General features: G+C 38.5%; 1 pseudogene; it reads left to right on the forward strand.

Annotated features, from left to right (window-relative positions):
- Nucleotides 1-6,443: 6,443 nt before the first annotated feature.
- On the forward strand, nucleotides 6,444-13,259 carry LOC113328602 (annotated as a pseudogene).
- Nucleotides 13,260-17,051: the final 3,792 nt, after the last annotated feature.

The raw sequence follows: 17,051 nt of genomic DNA on the forward strand, positions 1-17,051 counted from the left end.
TTCAAATTATTTGTTATTGTTTTCCTATTCTGATTGTGTTTCATGCCTAAAATCCAAATGATCTTATATATTCTTTCATGGTTTGGACATCGTGAATGTCTATGGGATCTTAGACCAATTTACAAATTGGTCACGGTAAATATAGAAATTCGTGTCTAATAAACTGGTTTGGTCTCGGGTTGTTGCAGCATCCTGTTCCGAAGAGCAACTTTGTGACGGTGTACTGTCAATGTCCGTGTCCAATGAATATGTTGACACGGTGGATTATACAAAGTAGCCACGAAATTCACCGTGACCAAATGGTAAGACTTTTGGCCACGCAGCATTTGGTCACGGTTTTTCAGAAATGAAATACCATGACTATAGACTTTTGGACACGGTAAATTACCATGACTAAAGGAAATTTTTGTACTAGAGTGAGTTTTACACTAGTATATACATCAATCAGTTCCTTTTTTCAGTTGATGTTCTCATCTGTTTAATTTGAGGTTGGAAACTTGGAATGTGGTATTTGCTCGACTGAGCTTCCTCTACAACAAGAATCGACACGGAAGTGGAAATGTATATTCTTCACCTTTAAAAAAACGTTTAATAGAACGTGTTTGTGTCGGGTTGCTGGGCATCACTGCCCCTATTCATGATTCACCTTTAAAAGAAGGTTTTTCTCTTCGCCTTAGGAGATGCATATCTCTTTTTTCAACCTACCTTTTCTTCGTATTCGTGAACACCCAATGGTAATAACTTTATTTCGATGGCTTAGCTTCCCGCCGGTGAGCTTCTATAAAGAATTGGCAGACTTCTTTTCTAAGGTACAACAATTATGTTTGTTTGCTCGGAAGCCAATTTGATGATTTCTATATTAATAGCCTCCCTTCCTGCCTTTGGTGAGTGTTACTCTCTCAGTCCTATTATTAGAAGACCTACTTATAAAAAAAACTGTCCCACTAATAATCGATGTATCTCGTTAAGTAGGGGATATTTCTAAAACTACCATTTTGATTGATTATCGTTAGTATAAGAAATATGTATAATTTTATATTCATTTTTATACTCGTTTGGTAGGTGTTTAAAAATATTTTTCAATGATATAGGGTTTAGGAATATCTGTGATATAGTGTGAGAGATAAATTATTTCTAAATTTTACTAGTTATTGTAGATGGTGGATTTCCAACAAGGGTTAAAACCATAAAATCATGAGGCATGTTTTTGACACGGTTTTCAGGCATGGAACGGTTCATATTTTACGAATCCATGACGAATATTTTTTTCGAAAATCGTCCACTAGTTGAGCGTTCGATCCCTGGCGTTTCGTTGTGACCTCTATGCAGAATAGCGTATTTGGGCGGTTCTTCGTAGATTGAGAGCTTAACGCCTCCAGGACTTCGGTGATACTCACTTTTCCCTGACTGTAGGAGAGAGACCCACCTTCACATAAATGAATAGCTGGGCGGCAGACGCCTTCAGGATGTGACACTCACCGTTCCCTGATTATGTGGAGAAACTGTACATAGATTCAGGCGGTTCTCCGTAGATTGAGAGCACTAACGACTTCAGGTCGTAAAAAATACCGTGACTCCCTGACTATGCACCATTCAGAATAGATATGGTGCTTTAACTGGCTAATATATTTTTTGCAATAGATTAATTTTTCCGTGATATTCACTACGGAATTCCCAAAATAATCTATTATTGCTCCTATTCCATGGTTGAATCCACGTACTGATCCCATGGAATGGCAATAACAATTTCTCATGTACCATGGTCGAATCCACGGCCTGATCCCATGGAATGGAAATAACAATTGCTCATATTCCATGGTTTAATCCAAAACCTGATCCCACGGAATGGCAATGAACAATTGCTCTGATTGTATGATCCATCCACAACTTGATCTCATAGAATACAAATAAAATAATTGTATTATCTCATTACTCCGATTTCATGATCGAATCCACAACTGATCTCATGAAATGGTGACAGATAATTTTAATTACTCCGATTTTGTGGTCGAATCAATGATACCCCATGGGATGGTAAAACTTGTTTTATTATTTCTGAATTCTTTATTACTCAGTTTTATGAATTATTCTCCATTGAATTTCATAAATTAGTAACAATACTCAACAACCAGGCATCTGGACCTGAGTAATCCCCACAAAAATGGTGCAAGTGTACTCGACAATGATGCACGACCGAGCACCCAGATGCATGAACGAGCATCCAAAAATGTGAAACAACGAGGAATCCTTCACAAAACAAGAGAAAACATTAAATAATAATAAAATAATAAGAGCGCTCATGGTGGGCCCACCGGCCGCTCGGTCCCACGCCTCACAATCCTTAGCTTTTTATAATTATTATTTCCTAATCTCACGAAACTCTTCCATTTTAACACAAAACTCGTGAATTCTCCATAACTTCATGGATTCACGAAATAATATTATAAAATAAGGAAAGGTGCGCGGGATCGAGCAACCCAGCCGGCCGGCAATGCCCGAGCCGTGGTCGGCCCCACACCTCACAATCCTTAGCTTTTTATAAATTCCCTAATCTCATGAAACTCCTCCGTTTCAACAAAAAAATCATGGATTCTCCATAACTTCAAGGATTCATGAAAATTAATATTATAAAATAGGGAAAGGTGTGCCGGACTGGGTAACCCAGCCAGCAGGGCATGCCCTATTCATGGTCGGTCTCACACCTTGTAATCCCTAATCTTTCATAATTATTATTTCCTCAATTCATGAAACTCCTGTGTTTGAGAAAAAATCATGATTTCTTTATATATCTCAAATATTGCTCGAATCACGAAAAACCAAAAGCCAACAGGGTCACACGACTATCTAGCCTCTCACGGAAATTTTAAATTTTAAAATATTTTATTTTAATATTTTTAAAATATTGATGAATTGAACAAACATGTTCATTCCAACAAAAATCGAAAATTCTCAGTCAAGATGACACTATTCAGAAAATTCACTATGATGCTCGAACGCACATCAAAAAATACTGAAACTCTCAGTATGGAGACACGGACACTAAGAAACACGCACATGCCTTCATTACCGACCAGATTCATTCCTAGGGCTTGCACAGATCCGGTCCCACACGTTTTCATAATTCCGACCTTATTTTCTCAATTGCTCAAATTGGGCCAAACTCTCTCCAACCAATTGGGGATTCTCCAAATGACCAACAACTGGTCCTGTGACCAGCAAGATCCGGTCACATGCTCTCTTGGTCGGTTTCCATCTCTCATCTTTAGGTTTTATCACCTAATGATGAACCCAACAATATTTCAGTAAACGATGAAACCAGCATTTTATCATCATTCTTTCACCAACTCCCAAACTGAGAACCCTGGCACACGCTTACTCGAGAACTGGGCACCACATGGACGCTCTTCATCCCATATTTCCGGTCCCTCTATCACTCATGATCAATTTTCAGCAATTCCTAAATTGATGGAGGATTGATCGAAAATTAGGGTTTCGAATACACGCTCTGCAAGACCATCATTCTGAGCAATTCCAAACACTAATAAATTTATGTTGATCCAGCAATCAACATCTAAATTAATTATACAATATTCGGTAATCTACCAATATTTTAACTAATATTTTATTGGATCACGTAATAAATAATTCGTTGAAATGAGCAATACTTGCTTAATTGCTCGAATATTGATCCAGTTATCAATATTCAGTAATTCATTAGTAATTTGTCGAATTGAGCAATACTTGCTCAGTTGCACGTCAAATTACCAAAAATCATTAATTTTCCAAATTGAGCAATACTTGCTCAGTTGCTCGTCAAGTTCTCAATAGGAATTCACCGGATTGAGCAATACTTACTCAGTCGCTCAAATACTAGTCAGTAATTTATCGCTGAATCAACATCCCTTCAAAGAACTACATGTTCTATCCATGAATCGCTGAGCATTCATCACTCATGCTCGATTCAACGAAACCGAGACTCATTGTCTAAACCAGTAAACAATTGACTAATTAAAACACGTCTGCCATGCAGAATCCACTATTTGTGAGACATAAATCACGTCACAAATTGGGGGATATCATTTAGGGTTTTGGTCTGGCGGTCTACGGAACGTGGATTCATCCACAACGAGAAATGTGCATAAGTCGTGTAAAAGGTTGAAGAAGATAGCAAAGTAGTGGGTGCACGATCAGTCAAGTCTCCAAACGACGTGGAACTGACTTTACCACGATCTCCCACTTTCCCACTCTTTCACTCAAGAAACCATCACACTTACAAGGATCATTGGTTCATCATTCTGGCAATTATAAATAAGTCTAAATTCAAGGACAACAGACAATCAATCATCAACATTGTCACCCGTCAACAACTTGATAAAACTTATTCACAGAACTCAACTGAATTCAGCAGTTCATCAATATTATAGAAACTTTCAACACACCCACTATCTTTGATCATCATTGATCCCACACAATTCTCAGCTTTCCTCCTACAGATCAAACCATCTCCCTCTTTGCGACAGAATTGACTCTGGAACGACCATTGTCTTGAATTAGGTCGGAGTCCTACAGATTGATCCCTCGAATCTAAGCACTCCCTTTACAGTGCTTCTGTGTGAGGTTCGTAAGTTTGCTTGGTCGAGGAGTCTCGACACCACTCTCGACTCTTCACATCCCCAAAAAACCAGCGAACCGTTTTTCCCCATCCACAATTATCATCCATAATGATATATTGTAAAAAAAAATACTTTAAGATTTCTTGAAAATGATACTCGCTTCTGTTTAGGAAACGATAATATCATCTTAGAACGTAAGTGTGTGTTTTGGGTTTTTTGGAACCATAAAATGTATCCTCCGATGTGCCGTTTTTGGAGGTATAAACAACATCTCTGGGTTCACTTCTGCCCGGTGACTGTCTCTACTTGTAACTCACACCAGCAGTGACCTATTAAACATCCGTATTCGACTACTTGTTTAACTTTGGAGCAATTGATTTGAAGTTACTATGTAATAATAGATGGTGTAACAATAAATGGCAGGTGGATCACGAATATTTTAGAATGATAGGTTAGGATTATAGCACTTACTACCTATCTTTTTCAAAAGAAAATAAATAAACAAACACAGTGAATGATTGACCAAAACACTCGTTCAATAATTGAATTTCTTTGCGAATGCAACAAACGGGCAGTTGAAATGCTAATCCAGAAAACTAATGCTCGATTTTGAGTTTGATTTAACTGTTAATTTGCTACTTTCTCCGTCCAATTTTACTTGTCAAAATAGAATTTTGCAAAAACTTGATAGAAATTCAAATTACTTTCACATATATTATTGATCTTCCAAATTGTTAGTTTAATATACAAATTTTGATATCCTAGTTTTTGTCTTTTTCCTGATAATTAGAAAATTTTACTGGGAAATATTTCAATTTTTCGATACAAATTTGATAAAAAAAACATAATTTTGACAAGTAAAATTGGACGGAGTGAGTATAACTGAAAGAAGTTCATTGAATTGTGAGAACTCTCACTGTGTATGAGAAACTTGTTTGGTTACTTGATTTTCTTTTTCATTTTTAGGTTTCTGACTTTTCTTGGTACATGGTTTATTTTGTACTTGTTTTGGTGCATATATGTAGCCAACATCTAGGCGTAACTTTTTGGATTTTCAGAAGTTAAAAAATAAGAAGTGTCGCACACTCAAAAGTTACTTTTTGATTTTTAAAAACTCAATTGGTAAAAAAGACCAAAATCAATAATTTATGGGTGAAAAAGACATCTAGGTTTTGATATTGTTTAAATGGACAAAAAAATATAAAACTAGCCAGGATGTAACAAGTTTCATCCTACCCATTTTCAAATACTTTTTCTTATTTTTAATTTACATCAGGATGAATCCAGTTTCATCCTTGTTAATCTTTTTTTGTCCATTTCACCCATATTAATTTTTACTCGTCCATTTGAACCATGTTATTAATTTGTTTGGACAAATGACCCATTTTCCGTTTTAAAAATTAGAAAAAGCGAAAAATCATTTTTTAACTTCTAGAAATCAAAAGTAAGAAATCACTTTTTGCCTTCTAGAAATCAAAAAGCAAGAAATCAGTTTTGGTATAGAATTTTGTATTTGTTCCATAAAAGGTCAGCTTGGGTACTTCCACACCTCATTTCTGCTTCTGGTATCGAAACGCGCTTCGAAAGAGTGTTACAAGCAAAAATATCCACGAAACATTTCTCGAAGACTTTAAGAAGTAAAAATATCAACTCTTTATGCAACAAAATATTTTTGCTCGTAATTTTTGTTTTTGGCTTATACTTTTTGTACTCAAACGCGCTATATTTGCTTGTAATTTCAACCCTTTTTTTTTCCTCCTTGCAACTTTGTGCTTTAGTAATTTTAGCTCGTAAAGATCCTACTCACCTCCTGTGTAAACTTAAAAGACCATGAGTGCCACTCTTGATGTTTATTCAGATTCAGTGAGCAGTACAATGAGGAAACAAGATAACCATACAAACAGTTTTACTAAAGAGAACATGCCAGGGAGTGAACTTTGGACTGATGAGCTGATATTTGCTTTTGAGTTTGTTCGAGAGTCCAAGAAGACGATAGTCTCGAAACCTGGTTCTGACACCCATTTTGATCAACATTTCAACGGTAAGGATCCTGAGAAGCAAGTGCCCGATGGTACTACTGAATCCATCTCTCAGAATGTCCAACGTATCGATCATCCAGAATTTGATTCTCTTAAAAAGGTTGGGCCGGATGCAAAGTTTCATTCCGATGATACCATTAAAAATCATTCTGACGGCACAGAGAAATCTGTAGGAAGTCATTGGGTACCAATTGGTTGGGATAGAATATATGAACTCGCTCAAACAGTTCAAGTTGGTGGAAGATGGTCCTCACAGACTATGGAATCCATAAATGACGAAGATGAGGTTACCGTGGCGGATGTAGCAACTCTATACTGGGAACGGGCAGCAGGAACAACATGGTGGTGTCATGTGACTGCTGGTTATAAATTCACCAATTCATGGCTAACATGCTCAGTGGTTACATCCAGCCATTAGTTTAGCCTTGAGAGATGAAAGTCGGCTGATTAGTGACCGCATGAAACACCTTTTTTACGAGGTTAGCATATCCTTGTCTTTTGGGTTTTTTAGCTCTGCCATCACAGTCTTTCGTTACTGATACATTTTGTTATTATTTCAGGTTCCAGTTAGGGTTGCAGGAGGTATACTATTTGAGCTATTAGGGCAATCAGTTGGTGATCCTTTTGTTGACGAGGATGACATTCCCATTGTATTTCGATCCTGGAAGGCACAAAACTTTCTAATATCCGTATTGCACGTTAAAGGACCTGCATCGCACATTAATGCGCTGGGTATAACAGAAGTTCAGGTTCGTTTGTTTCTTCTTTATACGCAAACATTGGTGGAACGCTATTCCAAATTGCATTTGTTTATGAAACTTACCGTTCATACTGCGAAGGAAAAATCAATAAATCTATACATGAATTATGTGATTTAGGAGCTTCTTGCTGCTGGCGGTCCGAATACACCGGGAACAATTCATGAAGTCATAGCACAACTAGCTGGCCGTCTTTCCCGTCGGGACGACAGTAATAGACAGTATATTAGTTACCTTATTTATCTAGGAGAATATTTGATATGCAAGTCTCCCAGATTTCCTGTAACATTATTTATATGAGTTTATGGAATAATAAGATTAAGAATTGATTACCAAATCCCACATGGTATCACGAGTTCAGACTCGATCCATCATCTTCTTCCTCTAAATCAACGATAATCATCCATGATAAGTGATAAAATATCCTTGCATCCGGCTTTCGTCGTTACTAACATCAAAAACTTGATCCCTATTATTCTAGATATCAAACAGGATGAATATTCTTCATGGGTCTTCCTGTTTCAACTTCATCTTCAAGCTCACAACTTACTCTTCCTCATAGACGATTCCGCCACAAAACCGGATCTTGAAGCTGCCGTTGTGCTCCAACTTGATGGACCTATGTCGTCAATGGATGTTCTCCACCATGGCCAAAGATTTGATGCTTACTGTTCTTAAAACTGGGAAAACTGCGAAAGAGTTATGGAATCATCGTCGAAGTCTCTTTCAAGACATCAAAGGAAGCCGTACCGCGAGCCTCGAAAGTAAGTTCGTAAATCTAAAGTTTGTTGATTGTAACAATGTTGATGATTATTGTGATAAGCTACAGGCACTTTCAAATAGATTATTCAACTTGTCAATGGACTTCCGGAGGAATACAATACTGTTGCCTCCTTCATTCAACAGTCGATGCCATCTTTTGACACTGCTCGATCTCAACTACGTACTGAGGAGATTCGCCGTGAACACCAATCAACATCCAGCCCCCACACTGCGCTTGCCGCCTCTGCACGACGTCCTCCTCCTGCTGATCATCGTTTTTCGCCGTCTTCTTCACGCTTTCCTGGCGAACAAAGTTTCTTTCCGGGAGATCGAGCAGCACCGCTCCTGCCAACCCCAGCAGGCCCAAGGCAACCCTACCCAGCAGGCCCAAGGAAACCCTATCCAACAGCTCCTCACTGGACGTCTCCACCAAGCCCATATTCCGCTGCACCAAGCCCATATCCCGCTGTCCCCTACTGGGCCTCTCAGCAAGCTGTCTCTGGACGTGGCCGTGGTCGCAGCACCTCGGCAACCCGTTCACCACAAGCATACATACTCCCACCACGGAATACCTTCACCCATCCGATATTGTCGAAGCATACAACTCCATGAGCATTCGAACGCCTGATGATGATTTCTATATGGACGCTGGCGCAACCTCACACATCACCTCGGATCCAGGTACCTTACATAATGTTTTTCATTTGAACAATGTGCGGTTTGTCTTAGTGGGTAATGGCAATAGCATTCCGGTAACTGCTAGTGGCTCTAAGTTCATAAATCTTCCCTCTCACACCCTTCACCTCAAAAACACTCTTGTCGTCCCTTCCACCATCAAAAACTTAATCTTTGTTCGTAAATTTACCACTGATAATCATGTGTCTGTTGAATTTGATCCTTGTGGTTTTTCTGTGAAGGATTTGAGTTCGAGGAAGACTATTCTACGATGTGATAGTTCTGGGGAGCTATATCCCATTACTACATCTGTCGTGCCATCCTTCTTTTCGCCACTACCTCACCAATTTTCTCTTGCCGTCTGTTCACCTGACGTTTGGCATAGTCGCCTCTGCCATCCTGGCAAGGTTGTCTTAGATGCTTTACGCACAAAGTCTTTTATTCAATGTAATAAGGATCATTCCCCCAATCTTTGTCATTCTTGTAAAATTAGCAAACATGTTCGTCTTCCATTTTATGACTCTCATTCTACCAGTTTTGCTCCTTTTGATATAATTCATAGTGATTTATGGACATCTCTGTTGAATATTGATATGGGGTTTCGCTATTATCTTCTATTATTGGATGATTTCACAAATTATTTATGGGTTTTTCCACTTAAACTAAAATCCCAAGTCTTCACCAAATTTCTGGAATTACGATCTTTTGTTCAAACTCAATTCGAACGACAAATTAAATCATTCCAATGCGACATGGGTCGCGAATTTGACAATTCCTCTTTTCACAACTTTGCTAGTCAAAACGGCTTAGTCTTTCGTTTCTCTTGTCCTCATATATCCTCTCGAAATGGTACGACCGAACGCATGATTCGCCGAATCAATGATATGACTCGTACTCTAATGTCACATGCATCCGTTCCTCCAAAATTTTGGGTTTATTCTCTTCTTATGGCCGTCTACTTACACAACATTATTCCCAGTAAAATTCTTCATTTCCAATCACCGGTGTCCGTCTTGTATAGACGCCAACCCACATATGATCATCTTCGCATCTTTGGTTGTCATTTTTACCCTTATCTTTCTTCCACAACACCACACAAAATTGCTCCTCGCTCCACTAGATGTGTGTTTCTTGGTTTCCCACCTAATCATCGTGGTTATCGTTGTCTTGACATTTCCACAAACAAATTCATCATTTCTAGACATGTCACGTTTGATGAAAACATCTTCCCTTTTTCAAGTTCACCTCACCTAGGATCTTCCCCTCCTCAAGACCCCCAAATCCATCCACTTTACTCCTTCCTAGACACATCCAATTATCCACGACCTGTAGCTTCTCCTCCTGTAACTTCTCCTGCAGCCAGCTCGTCCCAGCCCACCTCAGTTGACTCGTCTCAACCCATCTCATCTGCTGACCCAAGCCCAACTCTCTACACTCCTCCTCACCGCCGGCTCACTTATCCATCCCAGCCCACTGCTTCTCAGCCCACTACAATACCCTTTACACCAACCTCCCCTGCCCAGCCCACTACAGTACAGCCCATCACGATCAGTTCTCCCTAGCCCACTACAGCCCGTCAGCCACCTCCAGCCCACCACATCCTACCTCTCCCTCCAGCCCACCTCTTCCAGCATCTACTCGCCCAACTACCGGGGCTTCCCATGGTATTTTTCGTCACATCCAGAAACTGAATCTTCATGTCCAATCCGAACTACCCTTTTTCGCTCTTCCCCGTTCTCATCTTTATGCACTTAGAGACCCAAACTGGAATGCTGCCATGAATGACGAATACGATGCAATGATTACGACCAATACTTGGGAACTAGTTCCTCACCCCAGTAATGCTCACATCATTCGGTCGATGTGGCTTTTTCTTCACAAGTTTCACGCTGATGGCTCTTTGCAGCGTTACAAGGCTCGACTAGTGGCAAATGGCAAATCTCAACAGGTTGGAGTTGATTGTTTTGAAGCATTTAGTCCGGTTTTTAATCCAGCGACTATACGTACTGTGCTCAGTATAGCAACGTCACGTTCTTGGGGCATTCGTCAGCTCGATGTCAAAAATGCCTTTGTTCACGGTGACCTGGGTGAAACAGTTTATATGCATCAACCACCGGGATTTGTTGATTCCGCTCATCCTGATTATGTTTGCCGCCTTCGTAGGGCTCTTTATGGACTTAAACAGGCTCCGCGGGCATGGTTTCAGCGATTTGCACGTTTTATTATTGGTTGTGGTTTTCGTGGAAGTGTTTGTGATCCATCACTATTTGTTTATCACTCTGGTTCAGAAACTGCATACTTACTACTGTATGTGGATGATATTGTCCTAACCGCTTCTACTGATGCCCTTCTAGGTCGTTTCATTGAGTTAATGAAACGGGAATTCGCTATGACTGACCTTGGCACATTACACCAATTCCTGGGTATTACTGTGACTCGCTCAGATTCGGGATTATTTTTGTCTCAATCTTCATATACGCAGGATATTATTGCTCGTACATCGATGACGAACTGCAACCCAGTCACTACTCCAGTTGATACTCAATCGAAGCTAAGTACCACATCTGGTCCTGCATTAAAGGATCCAACTTTATATAGAAATCTAGCCGGAGCTCTCCAATACCTGACTTTCACACGTCCCGATATTTCATATGCCGTATAGCAGGTTTGTTTATTTATGCATGACCCTAGGGAGTCACATATGCAGGCTATGAAACACATTCTCAGGTATCTTCAGGGTACTCTTGATTACGGCTTACTTCTATCGGCTTCCACTATTACTGCGTTTGACTGCATATTCTGATGCTGACTGGGCGGGTTGTCCGGATTCTTGTCGGTCGACCTCTGACTACTGCATCTTTCTTGGGGACTACCTGATATCTTGGTCATCCAAACGACAAGCTACTGTATCTCGCTCTAGTGCGGAGGCTGAATACAGAGGGGTTGCTAATGTTGTTACTGAAACTACTTGGTTACGCAACTTACTTCTTGAGCTTCACATTCCTTTACGACGCGCCACTATTGTCTATTGTGATAACGTTAGTGCGATTTACATGTCCGAGAATCCTGTCCAGCACCAGCGCACAAAACATGTGGAGATTGATATTCATTTTGTTCGTGAGCGTGTACATATCGGTCACATTCATGTTTTGCACATCCCTTCTGACAGTCAATATGCCGATATCTTCACCAAGGGCCTTCCACGGGTATTGTTTGTTCGTTTCCGTTCTAGTCTTAACGTATGCTCCTCTCCCGTTATGACTAAGGGGGTGTAATAGACAATATATTAGTTACCTTATTTATCTGAGAGAATATTTGATATGCAAGTCTCCCAGATTTCCTGGAACATTGTTTATATGAGTTTATGGAATAATAAGATTGAGGATTGATTACCAAATCCCACGGACAGGTATTAAACGCTTTCATCCTTGCGTTACCCAACGAGGGCCAATGTTCATTTTGATGCTTGATATTTTTTATGTGCTCACAACGGAATCAATTTTTATTTCGTTTTAATCGATATTTAGTGGATGCGACGATGGGACTGCCCATTTCTTGTTAACTACTAATTAGATTGTTTGCGGTAAATTTTATCAACTTGCAGGTTATTTCGCAAGTACATATTTGGCACAGCCGACGAAATTGAGTTGAAGTTTATGAACAGGTAATTTGATATTTATCAAACACTTGATTATTATCATATGGTGACCTTTATGTGTAAATCCTCATTTATCAATCCTCATGTATGTACAGGAGAAACCAGGAGGATGTGAATTTGTTCAGCGTAATTCTCAATCAAGAAATCAGAAAGTTATCAATACAGGTGATCAGGGTTAAATGGTGTCTTCATGCTAGAGAAGAAATCATATTTGATCTTACACAACACTTGAACGACAATTCAGCAAGAAGCTTGTTGGAAAGCATCCGCAAGGCAACAACGGATATGATTGGCGAACAAGAAGCAGTCCGTCGTCGACTCTTTACCATCCAAGATGTCATGCAAAGTACAGTCCGTTCATGGTTGCAGGATAGGAGCCTTCGTATTACTCACAATTTTACTGTATTTGGAGGCTGTGGTCTTGTTCTTTCGATAATCACATGATTATTTGGAATCAACGTAGACGGAATGCCAGGGTCTAAGAACACTCCATATGCATTCGGTCTTTTTTCCGCGCTCCTTATCGTGGTAGGGATTATACTGATTGCATTTGGAAATTTCTGTCTGGGTTTGAGAAAACCCATCACCGAAGGACAGGTCCAAATAAGACAGTCTGAGCTTCAACGACTAGTAAAAATCATTCCAAAGGGAGGCAGAAAATCATGCAAAAGTGCGACTAGAGTTTGATGAGAATAAATTACCTCCAGTAGCAGCCGATATGATACGGGCCAAAAAGAATGTACCGGTTCACTGAATATACAGTGCTACCAGTTTTTATTTTCTTTAATCATTTTTTGTCCTTTAATCATGGTAAAAATTTGTGGCACAAGTAATGTTTCTCGATATATTTTATTACATCTTAAGATGTTATGTTTAGAAGACATTTTTTGCCACTACACTTTGCTCTTTTTCTTTCTCTGCCACACACCATATGTATTCCATAAATTATAACATCATCTTGTGCATTATTAGGCGAGAAAGCCGACATTGATATGCTTAAATCTGATTCGCGGTAAGCAAATTTATGGGACTTGTGAAATATGAAATCGTACACTATATGGTGAATTACCAAGAAAAACCTCAGCCATGCATTTTCGCATACTTCACCATCTCAATCCAATTCCCCCTTAGTATGTGAGTCAATAACAATGAAACACTTTGATACCATCAAAATTCACTTCATTTTTATTATTCTGTCAATGTCAGTTTAGTTAATTTTAGGGAAAGTGCAACTATCATGTTCGAGTTTAAAGGAAAATAGCACACTATACCTAATGTCTAGATTCTTTTAGAAATGATGAGGAGTTGTAAATGCTTGGTTCAAGGTTTATGTTTCATGAAGCAGATATCTAAATTTTGTAAACATTGAAGTGTTTGGATAATGAGTGTTTCTAATTCCTGAAATATTTGTTGTGTCCTTTAAGGTTGTTTGAAGCTTAGAGTTGTTTTGCAACTAGTTTGGCTGGGAAATGGGATTTTGTGCTCTACCTTCTATATGCCTGGGGGATTTTGTTTTGTATTTGATCTTTTGTTAACCAAACACTCGCTCGATATTCTTCTGGTTATTTATATTGAAATCAGGATTTTCTGTAATTTGTACTCATTTGTTGCGGTTCTTTATCAAGTCCCAGGAATTAGGTTCTATGCTTCGAATATGAATATGTACAACATAATTGAATCATGAGTATTCTGATTTGGTCTATATCTTCTTGTAGTTTAATCCAATATAAAGTGTCATGCATGCTACATTGTCAGGTTTTTATAAAATATAAACACTAATGTAGACGTAATTTTACTGATGGGTTTTCGTAGCCGGATTTGACAAATGATCAAACTAGAAAATGAGTTACCTTAGACTGTTCTCACTTCTAGATTAGATATCTTAGCTTGGTTCACAAATTTCAAACTGAATTTGTTAGTTATCGTAGAAGTTCCTTTCTAATTTCGGGTCTCGTTTATCTCCTGATAAGAATCCGATCATTTCTATGAGGGGCTATGAGATATTCTGTTCATGCAGGTTGCTTCAGTTAATTAGCTGAATTTCCTCAAATGTCAAATAGGCTGATTTGTGAACAGTTACTTTTTTTTGTTATTGATTTTTTGCAAGATTCACTATTTGGGGAATCCCTTGTGTATTGTGGTATTCACATAGGTGACTGACGAAAAAGATCGATCTAATATTCCAACATATAAAGAAAAGATTAATGATATTTGTCTATATGTCTGTTTGATCAGAGAAACACATTACCTGTCTAACTTGATACAACTATGTGCAGGTACAAGTTTGTTGAGGAAAGTATTTCTAGCAAGTAGTCTCAGCAGCTAGATTTTTATCGGTGAGAATCCGTCTTTAAGGTAAAGGAGGCTTCCAATTCAAGATGCGGAAAAGTCATTTGAAAGGCAACTCAAGAAACGTGATAGCATCACTGGATCAAAGCTAAGCACTACCTGGCAGAACAACACCAACTCCTTCGTAAACTGTATGGAAAGTTGGAAACTAGCATTAAAAGTTAATTTCAATCCAGATGAAACTTCCAGATATGGTGTCTGCACGGGAAAGCAAAACAAGCAGGAATGCATCCCTTTGGTGATTCTTTCCTAATGTACATTTTTGTGGAAGTAAAAAGGCAAGAAAAAGAACTAGACGATTTGATAGGAATACACACATCTCTTTGTGGTGCATTGGTTTCTTTCCCATTGAACGTTCTAACAAAAATTCTTGGTTACAAATATTGTCTGAACATAGCCTGAACATTCTTTTGCAAGGATCAATGAGTATACACGTCGAGAGGACAGTAGTTTTATTCAGTGGGCAAACCAAATGTTTGAGTTTGGAACTTAAGTCTTTATTGTTGTTTAGCTATATGAATACTGATGGTACAAGAGAGAGCTAAAGATTGTATTTGTAGATTATCTGCCGAATTACACTGACCGACACTCATCCAAAGAGTCTCCTTGCCGGTAATTTGTCTCCTTGTTTGACAAGGAAAGACTAGCTAGTTCTACTCTGCCTTGATTTGTGGAATTCCGTACCTATCTGACATGGGATAGAACTCTCTCTCTCTATATATATATATATCTTGGCTAGGCCAACAGAGCTAAATCCACGAGAAGAAACTTATTTGTTTATCTACAAAAAAAAGAAGAGCAATACAAGAAGAATATCAAGAGAGGGGAACTCTACGACACCTAAACCAACAGTACGTATGATTTTCATCATCTTCTTCTTCTTTTTTTTCCCTTTGATCTTCTTCTTCTTTTAGCTAGTGTTCTCAGTTGTTTTATGTAATTCCAACTATTATCCGTAAGCATATATACAAATTCTTTTATTTTTTATCGGTGTTGTTAAGGATGAATTTTTAGATGATTTCAATTATGTTTTTAAACAAAAATTTTAGTGATCATCTTCTTAGTGTTTGATATGGAGTTCGTTCCTTTCTTCTCGTTATACCTAATCAGATAACGATCACTAGCATGAACCAAACCGTAATAATTTTCGTAAAACCTACCTAATCTTTCAGATGGGAAGAAGAAACCGGACCCAACCCAAACTGTTGTACCACGTTGGACGTCATGACCCAACAAATTAACTTAATCCGTGACCAAGTCGCGTACGTAATCCGTTTTAGGTGGAACTCTTTAGCCAGCTGATGTACATAACAACCCATCATATTGGCTCTTGAAGACCAACCGTTAACCTATTCAATTAAATTAGTTTTTATTTCAACAGGCAATTAATTTTGACGATTAGATTAATAATTCTTGTAATAAGAACAGAAAATAAATTAAGATTAGATAACGTTGGAAAAGAAGAAAAAAACACACACGGGATGATTAAGGTATATAAGCCGATCAAACCAAAAACATTTATGATGTTTTATTTTTATGATTCTTTTTTTTAATTTTGTAAAAAGTTTTCAACAAATATTTTCCGTTTTCGTTGGAGCGATAGTATTAATTAGAACTGATATAAAATACTTAAGAAAACAAACTGCAGTATGCACAAAATTATAGTCCCGTTATACTTCGTAATCCTTCATCAAGTGTGTTATGAATTAGTTTTAGGGAACATCAGTTTTAAGGAGAAGAACTACTAAGAAGGTTCTCCCTTAATTTTAAAATTTACCAACTGTAGTATATAATATAGATAGCTAGCCTGAGAGGGAGGGGTCGGGTTTAGTTGGGTGGGAGAGAATAAATTGTGAGGAAATTAAAGGTACGGAATATATACACAGACTGGGATCTGGTTTACTCATCTTTTTTTATCTGATTACAGGTGAAAGATATCGACCCAATGACAAGGATTAATCCCATAAGTTGGGTGGGTAAGCTACTTCGTTCACTGCATATAAAAGGTAAAAATACTACAACAGATTGTCAAGCTGATCTCCCTCGTGATATCATCCTAGACATACTCAGTAGACTTCCAGCCGAGCTTATATTCAGGTGTCAGAGTGTGTCCAGACCTTTACAAGTTCTAACCACTACCCCGTTTTTTATTCATATGCAACGTCAGCGATCTACATCGCTAATAGTTGTTCAGCTT

This window comes from Papaver somniferum, unplaced genomic scaffold, assembly GCF_003573695.1.
Source record: "Papaver somniferum cultivar HN1 unplaced genomic scaffold, ASM357369v1 unplaced-scaffold_111, whole genome shotgun sequence".
In the NCBI taxonomy this organism is placed as follows: Eukaryota; Viridiplantae; Streptophyta; class Magnoliopsida; order Ranunculales; family Papaveraceae; genus Papaver; species Papaver somniferum.